Genomic DNA, 16,871 nt, shown 5'->3' on the forward strand with positions numbered 1-16,871 from the left:
CTAAGCCGTTGAGCCAAAGTCTCTGGAGGTGGGACTTGGGGATAAGCTTCTGGGCAATTCTGATGCAGGTACTGGTATTGTCAGAGTCACTTTGTAAAGGTTGTGAGAAGGTGGGTAAATCCTTGGTACTCAGCTGGAGAGGGGTAAGGCTGTGACGGGAGCCAGGCAGCTGGACCTGCAGGAGCGAGATCGGAGGAGCTGTCGTCCATTCCCCACCAGCCTCCCCATCCCACATCCCACTCTGCTCCCCAACACAATCCCCCAGGCGTTGGAAGGAGTTGTTGTTGTTGTTAGGTGCCGTCCAGTCGGTTCCGACTCATAGCGACCCCATGCACAACAGAACGAGACATTGCCCGGTCCTGCGCCATCCTCACAATCGTTGTCATGCTTGAGCCCATTGTTGCAGCCACTGTGTCAATCCACCTCGTTGACGGTCTTCCTCTTTTCCACTGACCCTGTACTTTGCCAAGCATGATGTCCTTCTCCAGAGACTGATCCCTCCCGAAAACATGTCCAAAGTATGTAAGACACGGTCTCGCCATCCTTGCTTCTAAGGAGCATTCTGGCAGTCCATGGTATATTCAATATTCTTTGCCAACACCACAATTCAAAGGCATCAATTCTTCTTTAGTCTTCCTTATCATTGTCCAGCTTTCACATGCATATGATGTGACCGAAAATACCATGGCTTGGGTCAGGTGCACCTTAGTCTTCAAGGTGACATCTTTGTTCTTCAACACTTTAAAGAGGTCCTTTGCGGCAGATTTACCCAGTGCAAAGCGTCTTTTGATTTCTTGACTGCTGCTTCCGTGGCTGTTGATTGTGCATCCAAGTAAAAGGAAATCCTGGACAACTTCAATCTTTTCTCCATTTATCATGATGTTGCTCATTGGTCCAATTGTGAGGGTTTTTGTTTCCTTTATGTTGAGGTGCAGTGCATACTGAAAGCTGTGGTCTTTGATCTTCATCAGTAAGTGCTTCAAGTCCTCTTCGCTTTCAGCAAGCAAGGTCGCGTCATCTGCATAACGCAGGTTGTTAATGAGTCTTCCTCCAATCCTGATGTCCCGTTCTTCTTCATATAGTCCAGCTTCTCGTGTTATTTGCTCAGCATACAGATTGAATAGGTATGGTGAAAGAATACAACACTGACGCACACATTTCCTGACTTTAAACCAATCAGTATCCCCTTGTTCTGTCCAAACAACTGCCTCTTGATCTATGTAAAGGTTTCTCACGAGCACAATTAAGTGTTCGGGAATTCCCATTCTTCGCAATGTGATCCATAATTTGTTATGATCCACACAGTCAAATGCCTTTGCATAGTCAATAAAACACAGGTAAACATCCTTCTGATATTCTCTTCTTTCAGCCAGGATCCATCTAACATCAGCAATGATATCCCTGGTTCCACGTCCTCTTCTGAAACCGGCCTGAATTTCTGGCAGTTCCCTGTCAATATCCTGCTGCAGCCGTTTTTGAATGATCTTCAGCAAAATTTTGCTTGCGTGTGATATTAATGATATTGTTCTATAATTTCCACATTTGGTTGGATCATCTTTCTTGGGAATAGGCATAAATATGGCTCTCTTCCAGTCAGTTGGTCAGGAAGCTGTCTTCCATATTTCTTGGCATAGATGAGTGAGCGCCTCCAGCGCTGCATCTGTTTGTTGAAACATCTCAGACCATATTCCATCAATTTCTGGAGCCTTTTTTTTTTTTTTTTTTGCCAATGCCTTCAGAGCAGCTTGGACTTCTTCCTTCAGTATCATCGGTTTCTGATTATATGCTACCTCTTGAAGTGGTTGAACAACGACTAATTCTTTTTGGTATAATGACTGTGTATTCCTTCCATCTTCTTTTGATGCTTCCTGCGTCATTTAATATTTTCCCCATAGAATCCTTCACTATTGCAACTCGAGGCAGGAAGAATAACAACAGCAAGCTCATACCGAGCACTGACTCTGTGTCAGGTTCTGCTTTAAGCACTCTTTGTAGATTAATTTGATTAATCCTCCCAGTAAATCTGTGAGGGTTGTGTTGTTGTTGCCCCCATTTCACAGATGCAATGTCTGAGACAGAGAGATCCTGGCATTTTCCCAAGGACACATCTGGCTCTACTAGGCTCTGTCTTGTCTCTGGATAAATTCTATCTTGTCCCTGGATAAATTCGCTCATAGCCCTTGACCTTTATCCTATGCTCTGAGAGCCTGTCTTGCCCAGTGGCCACTTCCTCTCATACTCTACATAGGCCACTAAAGACTCATGGGGCCCTCATGGCAAACATCATAGGTTTTCAACAAGCTGGAATTGATCCACCAGGTGGAGTGAGGACTGTGGGCCTCACTGCAACCATGAACGTTCTGGAGCACAAGGGGCAGGAACTGACTATTAAACCAAGGGTCTTACCTAGCTGAGGTGTTCTCAGAAGGAAGGGAAGGAGGGTGAGTTATTGCAATGAGCAGCCATTCAGAGACACACTTGCCTTAAGTATCAATGAGCAGGGAGCAGAAAATGTGCTTGAGTTCTTGTCTTTATAACTTATATCAGGCCTCTGTTTGATCATTAATTTCCTAGTATAAATTCAGAGCCGGCATGTCTTATCCCTTAAAGTTTTAGGTATTTCTCTTCCTCAGTGTACTGTGACTCAAGTCAATGACAACAGGTCCATTTCGGAAAGACCTGAAAGATGACTTACAGTAAATGCTTTTGACAGTATTGCAGGATTCTGTGCCTCCTCTTCAATCGAGGGGCTCCTGATTTTGAAACAGCTCAGAACTAGAAATGGAATGAGAGGCTGTGACTCTCCATAATGGCCACCTTGGTCAGGTTTCTGGACTCCAAACCTGGATATTTCCTCATCAAGTAACATTTTTTAGGTTGCCTATCTATTTCCTTTCTAGGATAACTGGTCAATTTTTGTTGTTAGGTGCTGTCAAGTCATTCGAGACTCATAGCGACCCCATGCGACAAAGTAGAACTGCCCTATAGGCTTTTCTTGGCTGTGATATTTTCCAAAGCAAATCATCAGAGCTTTTTCCCACAGAGGCTCTGGATAGGTTTGAACCACCAACCTTTCAGTTAGCAGCCGAGTGCTTAATTGTTTGTGCCGAGACTCTGAAAACAAAAACAAAAACTCTGGGGACCAGATATTCTGATTGCGAGTTCATTTTGGTGTCCATTACAGTGCCAATGCCATTTTGCCAAAGATAGTTCAACTCTGGTACTTGCCCTCTGCTACTCTTTCATCTCATCATCTCCCCTGAAATCAGGGAGCCCATCTCAATGGCAGCATTTCCCAGCCTACAGAGAACAGCCTCTACAGAGCTCTTCGAGGGTAGTGATGCTTTCCTCACTAATGTATTTCTCAATTCCTTAGTGAAAAGAATGTCCTTTGGATCCTCTTAGGAGTAATAATGGAGGGGGTAAGTGTGTTTGCAGAAGATAAATTCACTCCAACATTTCCATCTGCTTAAGCCTTTGGATTCCATACTTTACATTGTACCTGGAAAGTTCTGGCTTATCATTCCATTGAATAAAGGCCACTGTTGAGTCCAATTATCAGTAACCAACATAGTAATCTATTAAAGCCATTTCCAGCTGTGCAAACTAACACATTAAATCCAACATCTTTGGTAAATGTACCTATGTCAATTCATTAGGAGCAACCTAGTTTTATATATCATCCTCCTTGGTTTGACATTCTTGAAATCGATTTCTACACATATTCCCTATGCCCGCTATATAAATTAGTAAACATTGCAATTATTTTGGAGTATATAAGATATTTTATCTAAAATCAGGCTTTATATTTGTTTCTCTGGAACAGGCTGAGATCTGAACCTGGATACGGTCTAGTGGAAACAAAGCATGGTAGGTGTGAGATTTGAGGAGGATGGATATCTGTTTACAATGAAATTGTTCCAGGTATGGTTATTACAGAGTACTCAATCGATAACAATAACATAGTTTACTTTAAAGATTAAGTAATGTAATGTATTTAATGTTCTAATGTGCATAGAAGAGTGCCAGGCATGAATCATCAAGTTTTGTTTTGTTTTTAAGTAAGATGAAGAAGAAAGAGAAGAAGGAGCAGGCAGGGAGTAATTTGGGGGTAGTTATCAGAAGTCTTAATTGCTAAATGACTTGAGGAACATGAACACTAAATAGAAGTTCACTGGTGTTGGGTGTTAAGGAGGTCATGAGTGATCTAGAGAAAGTTATTCTGAGGAGTTGGAAAAGAAGTCAGATTATCATAACTTAAGCAGTGAATGAAGGCAAAGGAGCAGAGGTGATGAGTAGCAATATGTTTCTGAGAAGTTTGGTGATGCAGAGAAGAAAAACGGGGCTACTAGGATCAGAATAAGTTTTCACCCACAAATCACAACTTTGTAGACTGTTCTTGCTTCAGGGCACTTAGAGCACGAGCTCAACACTCTCATTTCACAGTGAAGAAATTGTGTTCAAGAGGAGGGAGCTACGTAAGGTCACAGAATCAGTTCAGGAAACATCCCAGATAAGACAGAAAGTCTTGTTCCTTAGCTTTTGGGAAACGCTGGTCTAGGATATTCAGATATTTCTGAGGTAAAGCCTGAATTAGTTCAGACTTCCCAACCCTTCATCTTCCAGACTTTTGCAATTGTGACCAGATCAACTTCTATCTCTGGCTACTGTTGTCCTCATCCGCATGGAGCTGAGGAAGGAGGACAGTCCACAGTTCTGAGCTGCAAAAAAGTTTATTGTGGAAAGATTATGGGGAATCAACACACAAAATCTGGTGGAGATTTATGGGAAACAGCCTCCATACAGAGAAACAGGGGGTCTTTGGGTCCAGGATGGGTAATTAAATTTCAGGCAGTGGCTGAAAAATCAACGTGAACATCTACTTAAGTGGTGGCCTGGAGTGTGGAGGACATTTCAGGGAGGAGACCAGCAAGCAGGACCTGATTCTGTGTGAGATAATCCAGGCATTAGTCAACTTCACCCCCTGTCCAAGCAGGCTGTAAGAGCCAGTCCCCACCTCCTCCCACTGCCCCATTGCGCTAACCCTGCTGGCTACTATCCATGGTGCTGAACCATATTCCTGCTTTCACACTCATTCACTGCTGATCTCTGGATAACATTTTCCTGCTGTTCCCCTTAGTTGACTCTTTCTCATCAACTAAGATGGGCCATCCCTCATCTTGGCCTACTTTATGACACAAGGTTGCAAAATATTTCCAGGTTCCCTGGTTGATCAAAATATGTGTTTAATTTTAATATTGACCACTTATTCACATATGAAACACTCTCTAGATTGAACCAAATATGTCTGTGGGCTGAATATGACATGTGGACCATCAGTTTAGGACTTCTGTGATAGATGGCAGCCTAGCTGTACTGGTGGGGATAAAAGGAGATGCTCTATGTCTTTCAAAGTTCTGCAACTGGCAGCAAATTAGCTTAGTTAGAGCTACACTGTCCAGTAGGGCAGCCACTAGCCACAGAGCACTTGAAATGTAGCTTGTTCAAATTGAAATGCGCAGTAAGTATAAAATACACACAAGATCTTAAAGACTTAGTACAAAAACAGAATGTAAAATGTTTATTTAATATTTTTATATTGTTTACATATCAAGATGACAATATTTTGGATATAGCGGGTTAAATACAATATATTAAAATCAAATTCACTTGTTTCTTTTTACTTTTAAGAACGTGGTTATTAGAATATTCAAAATTGTGTGTATGGTTCATGTTATATTTCTTTTGGATAGTGTAAGTATAGAGTATTAGGTAACTAAGCTAACCAACCCAAGGATATGGGTTCATTTATGGTGTCGAACACTGTTTCTTTCTTTCTTTTTCTTCTAAATTTGATTCGTTGTGTTATTGTTGTTGTTGAGAATATATACAGCAAAACATACGGCAATTCAGCAGTTTCTACACTTACAATTTAGGGACACTGATTACGTTCTTCGAGTTGTGCAACCATTCTCATCCTTTTCTGGGTTGTTCCTCATTAACATAAGCTCACTGCCCCCTGTGGTTTCTAGCTAATCTTTCAAACACTCAGTTCCTTAAGCCCCTACCATGGACTATATCCTCTTTTTAGAGGCTAAGTCCATCACATGTACTCTTGTCCTCAGAAAGCATTTCTACAGCTCACTTCAAACTTATCCTTACTCCTCAGAGAGGAGACCGCCTTCCCACATCACCTCTGTGATCAGCCACCCAGGGCTTTGCTGCACTGTCAAGAGCACCAGATCCTTCCCTACTCCTGTGTATTTGCACATGATGTGTGCTCTGCCTATAATGCGTTTTCCTCCAAAGAAACTCTTAATCATTCTTCAATACCCAGTTTAAGTTCTGCCTCCTCTGGGAAGCCCTCCTGGAAATCCTCTGGCATGGCTGTTGGGTCTCACCTCTGTGCTCCCTCAGAACCTCAGCCAAAGAACCTTACTGCCCATGAAATTGCCTGTTGATATGTCTCATGCCTTACTAGTCTGAAGGCTCTTGCAGGCCGGGGCCATGTGGGATTAATCTTTGTAATCCTGGCACCTGGGATAAAACAGGGACTAAGTTCCTGCCTTCATGAAGTTTACATACAAGTGGGGTGGGCAAAAACTGAAAGAAGTAATATAGTATGAAGTCAGATAGTACTGAACATTATAAAGAAAAATAAAGGAGGGAAGAGAGTGATGGGGGTGCCTTTTTTGAGAGACCTGAGATGGTGACACTTGAGCAAGGTGTATTCAGCACAGAATTAGTGCAAATGAATACATAAAAAATAACTGAATAAATGACGTTTCCTTTTATAGAAACCCCCTTCCTTCCACCAAATATTACTCTTACAAAGTTTCCTCCTATAACTAAGCTCCCCCCACACTCCAGCCATACTGCCCTCTTTGCTTTGCTTCAAAAGGAAGAGCTCATTTCTGCCTCAGGGCTTTTGCACATGCTTATCCCATGCCTGTGATAATCTTCCCTCAATTCTTGGGACAACTCCTTCCGCCTTGTCATCCAGGGCTCAGCTGAAATGTCTCACCCTCAAAAAGCCTGATCACCGTCTCTTAACTTGAAACCTCCATTCTACTCCCCACCCCGGTCACTCTCTCTCACACCTTCCTGCTTTGTTTTCTGCATAGTCCTCACTCTCCTCTGGAGTTAAGCTGATTGGGTATCTATTTATTTCCTCATTCATTGTTAGTATGCTCAACTAGAATACAAGCTCCAGATCAGAGCTTGTCTGTTTTGTTCATTGCTGCTTCCCCAGCATCCGGAACAGTGTTTGGCACATAGTAGACTCTACTAAAATTTTGCAAATGGATAGCACACTTCTAATGACTGTAAAGGCCAAGTGCCACCACAGAGGAGTGGAAATAAGCTTTGATCTCTCACCGGATTGGTACAAATGTGGCTCCTTCACTTCGTGAATATTTAGATGAGGAGTTGAAAGTTTTTCTGCTGCACCAACAGCTCTAGAATACAAAATGAGTATCTCAGACAAGGGGAACAGAGGAGGAACAGAGAGGCCAAAAGCATTTTCCCCTACTCAAACTGGGGGCAAGAGGGCATCAGGGAATGAGCCAAAGGCTTGGAGACAGGAGGCTGGGGGTGGAGCCTCAGCTTTGTCACCAGCTGTCCCCAATCTGAAGGAGCCCTGGTGCCACAGTGGTTAAGATCTCAGCTGCTAACCAAAAGGTTGGTGGTTTGAATCCACTGGCCACTCCTTGGAAACTCTATGGGGCAGTTCTACTCTGTCCTATAGGGTCACTATGAGTCAGAATCGACTCAATGGCAGTGGGTTTCTTTGGGTTGAGTCTTGATCTAATTCAGTGGCAGTTCTTCACGGAGTCAGTACAGTGGTTAGTAGTGTGGGCTCTGCAGCAGGACAATGTGGGTTCAAACTCTGGCTCTGTCACTTTCTTCCATGGAAATTTGGGCAAACATTTTCATCTCCTTTGCTTCCGTTTCCTCATCTTTAAAGTGCAGAGAGTGACAATACGTGCCTCACAGGGTTGTTGTGTTGACTGAGTGATCTGATCTATGTGAAGTACTTAAAGTGCTTGGCACGTAGTAAAACCTTTGAAGAACTTTAAATTTCATTATTATTTTTTCTTACTGAGTAATCTTGGATAAATTGCTTAAACTTCCTGGGAGTCAATTTCCTCATCTGTAGAGTGGAAATAACCACCCCTTCCCAGGCTAATCACCTAAGAGCTGGACACCAGAATAAGACAGTGAAGGAAGTTGGGATTAAAGCAGCAGAGTCTCCATCTGCCTGGTCATCTCTCCAAAATGATGGCCAAGTGACAACAGAGCAAGGATGTCGGCCAATGTGGGCCACCTATACTCACTTTGGGTGAGTTTGGGAACCTAAGCTTTGAGAGCTTTAAGACTCATCCAGATCGGCTTTCTCAAGCTTTCTACCATATAAGTAGTGAGGTCCCCAGCAATGGAGGTATGTAAACGGAGGCCAGAAAATTAGGAGAGCCATTTAAGTGAGCTTTAGAAACTCCAGTGAATACCTAGTGAGTGAAGAAACAGTTCTTCCAACACAGCAATTCAGCTGGTTTTCAGACTCCCTTGGGCAGCATGGGCCACCAAGATTCAATCTTGCATTTGTTGCTTTTGGGTTCTGGAAGACATGGAAAACCTTTGTGTGCTGGGCATAGGGGTTATTAGAAGGAGGGTTTTTGTCGGGGCTGAAACTGGGCCAATTTTCTGTTTGTAATGCAACATCATACAATTTAGGAGGAGGGAAAAGGAAAAATTGGGAGACTTCTCTCCCCCTCCTCCAGAGGAACCTCCACTCATATGTCAGCTTCTCTAGACGTTTGGGACCAGGGTAGAAATGAAATCAGTGTGCTCAGCTCGTAGTGGAGCTTCAAAGGCTAATGCAGGGGAAACGGTCAACCCTGGGCTTACACACAGGACTGCCTCAGCAAGCGGTAACTTAGCTTTTTAGGGTTGTTATTATTGGGGGCTGTTCTGCCTCAGCAAGAAAGAGATGCACACCTGCTAGAAAGAGATGCACACCTGCTAGAAAGAGATGCACACCTGCTAGAAAGAGATGCACACCTGCTAGAAAGAGATGCACACCTGCTAGAAAGAGATGCACACCTGCTAGAAAGAGATGCACACCTGCTAGAAAGAGATGCACACCTGCTAGAAAGAGATGCACACCTGCTAGAAAGAGATGCACACCTGCTAGAAAGAGATGCACACCTGCTAGAAAGAGATGATGCACACCTGCTTTTGGTCTGGGAGAAGTATCAGGATGAGGTAAGGGGAGATGGGATGAAGGGAGCCAAGGAAGAGTCTGAGTTTTCTTCCCGGATTGTTCCTGCCCGCTTCCCACCTCCAGCACTTACTGGTAATTGCATTAATTATATGCTGATCCAGGTTAAAGAACCATGTATTAATCAAAGGACACATCTAAAAGACAAGGAAATACACGAGAATCAGGAGGAAGACTCTACTAATGGAGCCTGAATGGGGGTGAGCAAGACAAGTTCAATTTCTAAGCCAACCCATCATCGGGAACAACCAGGTACAGACTTCCAGGGTTCATGTCAGCTCAGCCATTTTGTAGCTGTGTGACCTGGGTAAATCATTGACCTGCTTTGGAACTTTTTCCTAAATCTATAAAATAGGGTTAATATTGTTACTACAGTATGAGATTGTTTGGAGAATGAGATGAGAAAATTCATGTAAGATGCTTGGCACAGTGCCTGTGTGCTTAATGAAATGTTAGCTGCTAATTTTGTGAATACTTATCCCCATTTTACACATAAGGAAACTGAGCCTTGGAGAGGCTCACTGACTCACTTCCAGTCTTACAGATACTGATTTTGACTTGAAGAATTAAATAATGTCTGTAAAGCACTTCACCAGTGCCTGGGTGCAAAATGGGAGCTTGATAAATGCCACTTCCTCTTCCCAGCTCCTCTCCCTAATTCTCCTTCCTGGGAGCCTTCCCTCCATTTCACCAAGAAAGTCCAACCCACCATGCTCTGGGTCTCAGACTCAAAAATTTAAGTAAATCTGGGTTTGCGTACTTACTGTTGTCCCCAAATCATTGGGTATTGTGAGTCTCAGTATTTCATCTGTGATTTCTGCAGCAGGTTTTAGGTTGGCCCTAAACGAGGAATGAAGGAAATTTTCAGACTAGATTAATTTCTCCAGAATACTTTCTTGGCTCAATGACCCCTTCCCCCCAGTTGCTTAATGTTTCCCACTGGTTTTCACAGGGCTCCATGACCTAGCTGTGCCCTCTGCTCTGACCTACCCTTATATGGCTCCATAAAAGAAATCCTTCAATTAAGTCACCTTGAACTCATCATTGTTCCCCATCATTCCCACTTTTGTGTCTATTTTGTTTCTCCCTCCTGGAATGCCTTCTTCAACTTCTACCACCATTTTAGGTCCAGCCAGCTGGCTTCCTTCAGAAAGCCCTCCCTGACCCGCCTAGCCAACTCTGAGCTCTCCTTTTACTGCACACTTTGGCACGTGATGTTGTAACTTTCCCCATTTCCCTGATTATCTAATGCGATAAAAGAATTTGTTTCCTCAACCAGGTGGTCAGTGCCTTCATGGAGGGACTAGTATAATAGCTTTCCTCAGTTGGGGCTGACAGAGAAAGAAGCAAGAAAGAGCAACATAAAGGTGTCTTCGTGTTCTTGACTCACAGTCCCTAGTCCTGACACATGAAGAAAATCCATCTAATTCTCAGGCAAAGGCTTATGGTTTTATTCTATAAAGAGCTTGCCTATAATTCAGCTGATCTACCGCTCACATTTCCTACAGAGGAAGGACTTGTTTTCTCCAACATATCAAAAGACAAGCAGAGAGTGGTGATGGTTGCACACCATGATGAAAGTCATTAATGCCACTGAATTGTACATGTAAAAAATGTTGAGATAGCAAATTTTGTTATATATGTATTCACCACAAAAAAGATGGCAGCCAGAAAAAAGTTTTGTTTAATATAGATGTTCTTAAAGGGGGGAGGGGGAAGACAAGGGAGCTTCATTTGCATAGTAGTCCGAGGGAGAGATGGCCTGTGAGTCAGGGATCCTGTATCTGGCCTGGTTCTCACTTGGGTTTGGACATGACAGGAGGACATTACCAGATTTGAAAGAGTTCGGAAAGGATTCCACATCCATCTTCCTTGAAACACTGAGCAACTGAGAGAGGAATCAAAATAAAGAATTCGTGAAGGAAAAAGACAGGGTACAAAAATGGATTGGCAGTACAGTTAAACGTGGAAGCCAGTCTAAGTTTTAAAAAATCTTAAAAGGGAAAAAAAAAAGATTTTTAAAAGATGATAAATTTTAAGAAGAAAATACTAACACTCCAGTTAACACAAGGCAAAACCTCCAAAGACTGTTTCTCTGAAGAGAAAATGTTACAGAAGAACAAATGGTGAAATGCTTGCTCTCAAAAACAAAACCATTGTTGTCAAGTTGGTTCTGACTCATAGTGACTCTATAGGACAGAGTAGAATTGCCCCACAGGGTTTCCGAGGAGCAGCTGGTGGATTCAAACTGCCAATCTTTTGGTTAGCAGCCAAGCTCTTAACCACTGCGCCACCAGGGCTCCAATGAAAATCATAACACATGTGGAATTTTCCATCTAGTGAAAAGCTGTGAAAATGAGAATAATCAGTACTAATTGGGTATGGGGTGAAACTGACAAGGCCAACTAGAGACAGCGTCCCTAGGTTCAGTTATATTGGTGAGCTATTTGGTGAGTGATTCAGCAATGTAAGGCTTAAAAACCTTAAAACTATTTGTACTTTTAAGAAAACTTAGGAATCTACAATAAGGAAATATTTCCAGCATTGGGCTCTTTTGCCGCCATCTTGGTTCTGCATTCCCCACACAAAATGCCCATTGAAGCCACAGAAACCGTTCCTGCTACAGAGCAGGATTTGCCACAACCTCAGGCTGAGACAGGGTCTGGAACAGAATTTGATGGTGATGAATTTGTACCAGAGCTCAAGGAACAGGAGTCCACACAGGCAACCACACAACAAGCCCAACCAGCGGCAACAGCTGAAATTGATGAAGAACCAGTCAGTAAGGCAAAACAGAGTCCGAGCGAAAAGAAGACATGGAAGACTATGTCCAAACTGGGTCTTCGACAAGTCACGGGGGTGACTAGAGTCACTATCCAGAAATCTAGGAATATCCTCTTTGTCATCACAAAGCCAGATGTCTACAAGAGCCCAGCTTCAGATACCTACCTAGTTTTGGGGGGAAGCCAAGATGGAAGATTTATCTCAGCAAGCACAGCTGGCAGCTGCAGGGAAATTCAAAGTTCAAGGTGAAGCTGTCTCAAACATTCAAGAAAGCACACAAGCTCCAACTGTACAAGAGGAGAGTGAAGAGGAAGAGGTTGATAAAACAGGTGTGGAAGTTTAGGACATAGAATTGGTCATGTCACAAGCAAGTGTGTCAAGAGCAAAGACGGTCCGAGGCCTGAAGACCAACAGTAATGATACTGTAAACGCTACTATGGAATTAACAATGTAACCGTCTGAAAACGAGGACTTTTTTGGTATTTCAAAAGAGTAACTGCAGTTTGGCTTGAAATTTGTACTGTTTCTATCATTAATAAAGTTATGGCTTCTTATTGGATGAAAAAAAAAAAGTTTCCATTCTTGGAAAACTTCCTGTTCCTAAAAGTCCAGGATTACTATTTGGTGGACCTCTTTTCATGCCAGTGAAATTACTACTTTTACACTAAACAAAATTTTAAATGAATACAAATTTCTATTTATAATATACACATTCCCATACACACAAAAGGCGAACTTTATAGATTTTGTTTTGCCGCAGACGTCTTTGAGGTAGAACCCCACTCTGCGCTTCATCATGACCAACTGGACCCATAGAGGGAAAAATCGAGAACTTACGGGGTTGCAGTTTGGATCCGTAAGAACTCAGGCAAGAATCTGCAATCCCTGAGGTTGAGGTAGTATCTGCCGTTTGCATCCTTTATCCCATCAGCCCACACCGTCATATCTGTTTGCACATGAAATGCCAAGAAACCAAGGAATGGGAGATTGTGGAAGGGAAGGGTTAATTAAGGGTGGTGGCAGAGAACCTCGCAGCTTATTATGCTCCCATTTGGTATTAGAGTAAGGCTTCTCCATGTTTGTGTGCGTGCGTGCATGCACGCGAGCACACACACACACATACACACACACACACAAAAAACCTGTTGCCATCAGATTGGCTCTGTCTCATGACGACCCCATGTGTCACAGAGTAGAACTGCTCCATAGGGTTTTTTTTGGTGCAATCTTTAAGAAAGCAGATCACCAGGCCTGTCCTCCTCGGTGCTTCTGGGTGGGTTCAAACCACCAACTTTTTCGTAAATGCTGTTGTTGTTAGGTACCGTCGAGTTGGTTTTGACTCATAATGACCCTATGTGTAACAGAGCAAAACGCTGCCTGGTCCTGTGCCATCCTCACAATCATTACTATGTTTGAGCCCACTGTTGCAGCCACTGTGTCAATCCATCTCGTTGAGGATCTTCCTCTTTTTCAATGGCCCTCTACCAAGCATGACGTCCTCCTGGTCCCTCCTGATAACATGTCCAAAGTACGTGAGACAAAGTCTCAGCATTCTGGCTGTACTTCTGCCGAGACGGATTTGTTCATTCTTCTAGCAGTCCATCAGTTAATAGTCAAGTGGAAACAATTTCCGCCACCTTGGGACCTCATGTTTGCAAAGAACCCTCAAAATCACCCTGTTAAGATCATTTCCTCATTATTCAGAAAAGGTGATTGAAGATTGGAGAGCAGGAGTGGCTTTCTCCAAGTCATGCAGCTGGCAAGTGGCTTGCCCGGCAGGTCTGCACTCAGGGCCTATAACCTGGTACCACCTCCCTCTCCTTTAGGAAGAGTCAGAAAAGAAAATGGTGATTCTAAGCATAGCATGCCATCAAAACTGAGAAACTGTGTTTGATGTTGGAAAGTAATGTGTCAGACTTCATTGTCTCAGGGGCCAGGTTTGAAACCTAAATGAACAAAGTAGACAAGGGCTAATCTAATCAGAGAGGTGAGGGCTACAGAACGGAAGAATGGCAGTCTTCTATGAAAACACGCAGTGTAGACCAAACAAAACATATCTGTGGGCCAGATATGGCATCCAGAGTGATCCCTAGGCAATGGTGCCAAGGAGCATTGGGATCTAGAGCAGATTCTGTGTTCTTGTCTTCAATTATTTTTAATTAGAGCTGAGTGGGTTCATGAGGCTTAGAAAATGAAGGTGGGGGGCTGTCTGGATGAAGGAGGGAAAGAAACGTACTCAACCCTCCCCTCCTTCCCCTAGAAGGGCCCAGGTATGGAGAATATTCTAGTGCTTTCCAGGCCCCTCATTCTACACATGGGGTGACCCAGGCCCAGAGAGGGTGGGTGCCTGCCCTAACTACACGGTGACTCTGTTGCTGAGAGTATACTAGCCAACTTGCTTCTGGCTCCTTCCAACACACCCCCACACCTGTGTCAAAGTGGACAGAGCCTGTGACACTCACAGTTGTTACTTACTTCACAATCAAGTTGAATGCCAATGGTACCCGTAAATACAACCCTTGATTATCAGGGGCTACCTGGAAGGAGACGTGAAGGAGTCGAGGGTCTTTCAGTTGTACCCTGGGTGAAGAAACAGCACATCAGGGGAAGATTGTGGCTGTAGCTGTAGGTGGACCCTGCTTGGAGCCAAGGCAGGTCCCTGGCAGAGCAGGAGTTAAATGTGTGCAAAGATGGTTACTCATTCATTAATCGTGTAATTAATTGCACCATGATTGTGTGTTATAAGCTCTGGGAATACAGCTATGAACAAAAAGAAGTTCTTGCCTTAAGGCATCCCAGAATGACCATGCCCAGCCCTTTGGCCAGCACCATGCAAGCTGGAATAAATGAGTGAGTGAATGAATGAAGACTGAAAGCCAAATATGCACAAGTTGGTGGGGGAGGCTTATGTATGTGTAAAGCAATAAACCAGTAAATGAAGACATGTAGAATGTGTCAAGTAGTAAGTGCTGTGAAGAGAAGGCCCTGCAGGGTCCGGAGATAGAGGGTAACCCTGGGACGAGTGGAATTTCAGACGGGTTGGTGAGGGAAGGCTTCTCAGGGGAGGCGATATTGGGCAGAGTTGTGAATGAAGTGAAGGCATGAGTCACACAGACCCTTATTCCCAACCAGTGGGTCTCAGTCATCAGAGCTGGGTGGACTGTCAGAAATGGTTTGGCAATGGGCCAACAGAGGCCCAGATGAGGGAGGAGCCTCTGCAGTGTCATGAAATGCGTGGAGAGAGCTCTAAGAAACCAACAAACCAGGATGGCCTGGGCCTTGGAGCTGTTATTCGGAGACCTCTCACACAACATTGCTGGCGGCACTGGCTAGCTGGCTGTCCACGGCATTCAGGGGGCCTGATGAATGGTGGAAGATATTCCTCAATGATCCCTGGAAATCAACTGTCTTCAGGCCAGAAACAAAGTCCACGTTAAGGATTTCTTGGTTCAAAGCTGGAAAAAGAAAAATGGGGCCAAAAAATCCCAAAACCCAGTTAGACATTTAAATGCCAAACGATTCTCAGACACAACCATGACCTCCAAGCATGTCCCATATGTGGTGCTTACTCTTCACCCACCCATTCATTCTGGCCTGCTTGGTGCTGGGCCAAGCTCCAGAGATGAGCAGCAAACCTCTACAGGGGCCTTCTACATGCCAGGGTCATGCTAGGGGCTGGCGATGCACCAACGAGAAGAACAGACAGAAATCTCATGGAGCTGACATTCTAGGGGGATGAGAGGAGACAGATGATAAAGCAGTGAAGACAGGGATGCGTAGGAGTCACATGCAGAAGTGTTGTGAAGTGGTTGGTTTCAAAATATTTAACAACCGTTTCAGCATGGGCACTGACCAACTGCAGTTCTGTAGCCTGGTCCCGAGCCTCCCCAGTCTGTGCCAGATGCTAACTGTCATGGGGAGGCTGGGGTCTTGGGGAGTGAAGGTGGGAATGGATGGCGTGGTGAGGGGGAGCCATCTGGAGAGTCTCTGAGGAGGGGCTGTTTCCCAAACAGCATAGAACATGTTTTCAATATTTTGACCATTGCAGCCATTACTGGTGCATTCCACTGTATGCCAGTTATGTTCATAAAAAAAAAAAAATGTTCATAAGGGAAAAGTAAAAGGCAGGGTGAGGAATTGAGAATACTGGAGTGAGGGTGCTAATTTGTACAGGGAGGTCAAGGACAGTATTCCTACATGGGTGACATTTGAATACAGCCTTGAAGGAAGGGAAGGCACCACGTTGATATTTAAGGGAAGGGCATTTCAGCAGAGGAACAGCAAGCGCGAAGGCCCTGAGGCTGGCACGTGCTTGGTGTGTTGAGGAGGCCACCACGGCAGGAGGGGAGTGAGGGTGGGGTGGTAGGAGAGCTGGGCAGGGGCCAGTCCGTGTAGGGCTGGGTCCCTTGATGGTGGTCTCAATAGATGAAGCAGGGCAAGGTGCCAGAAAAGAGGGCCAGGAAAGGATTAAAGTGGTAATGTACTAATAATCAGAACAGCTAATGATTAATGGTGTTAACTATGGGCCAGACGCTGTGCTAATAATAACTTATACAGCATTGCCTCAAGGCCTGAACTTGAAGGAGAGGCCTATTGGGTCTGACACAGCCAGGCATAACTCAAGGTAGGACCATCTCACCATTATTGATCAGGGAAAGAACTTGGGGCACGATCAGTACAGCAGAGGATGGGGCAAGCAGCCCACAGAGGAGAATGAAGAGCCCGGAGAGCTTCAGCATCTTGGTTCAGGTACCTGTGGGGAAGCTGGGCAGAGAGGGTCAGTTGTGAGGTCACTCTCTGAGGGTCT

At 44.2% G+C, this 16,871-nt stretch overlaps 1 pseudogene; it reads left to right on the forward strand.

Moving 5' to 3' along the window:
* The first annotated feature begins 11,869 nt into the window (after positions 1-11,869).
* On the forward strand, positions 11,870-12,518 carry LOC126067507 (nascent polypeptide-associated complex subunit alpha-like; annotated as a pseudogene).
* The last annotated feature ends 4,353 nt before the right edge of the window (positions 12,519-16,871 follow it).

Source organism: Elephas maximus, chromosome 25, assembly GCF_024166365.1.
Source record: "Elephas maximus indicus isolate mEleMax1 chromosome 25, mEleMax1 primary haplotype, whole genome shotgun sequence".
Classification (NCBI taxonomy): domain Eukaryota; kingdom Metazoa; phylum Chordata; class Mammalia; order Proboscidea; family Elephantidae; genus Elephas; species Elephas maximus.